The sequence below is a fragment of the Pseudorasbora parva genome, chromosome 23 (assembly GCF_024679245.1).
Source record: "Pseudorasbora parva isolate DD20220531a chromosome 23, ASM2467924v1, whole genome shotgun sequence".
NCBI classification, from domain to species: domain Eukaryota; kingdom Metazoa; phylum Chordata; class Actinopteri; order Cypriniformes; family Gobionidae; genus Pseudorasbora; species Pseudorasbora parva.
In genome coordinates this window covers 38,085,726-38,087,026 of record NC_090194.1, presented here as the reverse complement: position 1 = coordinate 38,087,026, position 1,301 = coordinate 38,085,726, and the positions used below count along the sequence as shown (strand labels likewise).

The 1,301-nt window shown below is 40.4% G+C and overlaps 1 protein-coding gene across 1 annotated transcript in view; it reads left to right on the top strand.

The window, feature by feature from the left end:
• Window positions 1–927: 927 nt before the first annotated feature.
• Window positions 928–1,301, top strand: part of ets2 (v-ets avian erythroblastosis virus E26 oncogene homolog 2) — a 10,088-nt gene continuing 9,714 nt past the window's right edge. The window contains exon 1 of the mRNA XM_067432708.1: window positions 928–1,083. The gene's annotated coding sequence lies outside the window, so the exon portion shown is untranslated. The remainder of the gene's footprint in view (window positions 1,084–1,301) is intronic.

The following is a 1,301-nucleotide window of genomic DNA, read 5'->3' as shown; positions in this document are numbered from 1 at the left end:
CGCACCTGCTCCACCTTCGTCAGTGTTATATATTGTGTTGACTTGTGAACATTATCCCAAATGTCAATGTTCACGATTTTAACCATGTGTGTGTCTATCAGTGACATCATCATCCACGTGTTCCCCCTCTGGTGTTATTGTGTAGTAACCATGGCAACACTATCGCCGCTTTAATATCTGATGTGTTTTATTAGACTCTGTTTGGATCATTGATGGACAGAAACTAATGATTGTTCTCCAGCTCAACACAGTTATTCTTATTGTTTAAATCTGCTGTTGTTTATTTACCGCTCAGAGTGCCGTGTTATACCGCCTAAGATGATCTCGCTCACTGCAGTGTCAACAAGTGCCTCAGAGTAGCATTATAACATCACTTTAACACACTCACATGTGTGTGATGGGATAAAACAGCACTGCGTTACACACACACACACACACGCGCGCGCGAGCGGAAGATGCAGAAGCGCTTGCGGCAGAATATGAGCTCCGCCCACTCAAGAGTAAAGACACGCCTCTGCTCTGAATAATTACATACTGTGCCTTTAAGTCATCTGTAATATTTTTTAATGATGTGGCTTTGGCTGTCCTTGTGGTTTTCATCAAAATAAATGGTTTTACATTTGTAATTTTACTGTTGTTCTGTAAGAAAAAAAAAAAAATACAGTTCTACTGGAGCATTACTATATTTCCTTGATTTGTTTAATTTTCTTTCTTTATTAATAATTATTATAATTATAATAATTAATTTTTTTTAATTCAGTTCATGCATATTCGATACATCGCATAATTTTAACTCAAGTCAGAAAGTTAGCATGCACTGGCTCGTGTGTGTTCGCGCGCGCGGCCGTGTGGGTCCTTCCCACCATCACACGTGTGCGCGCACAGCATCATCATCACCGTGCACGCGCGCGCCGAACTCGCTCTTAAACGCTGAAGATTGACTCGCGCGCACAGACGAGACACAACCATCGACGCACACACACAGAACAGCTGATCGATAAGCTATATATCAGACTGTAATCGATCATCACAGGAATAAAATAAACCGCAGCATCTCGATCTATTTCTGCGAGGACTCAACAGGTTAGTAGCATAATAATATCCGCCACACACACTGATTTACACACAGCGAGTCTGTTCTATTGAGTTTGATTCTGTTTATAATCATTCTATGTATTTTCTGCAGTTGTGATGTGAAATATACATTATGATCAGATTGCGATAATGACTAAATCAAGCACTGGAGTGTGTTATATAATGTTTATGAAGCTGAATCGCATTCTATACCGCTCGCTCATCAG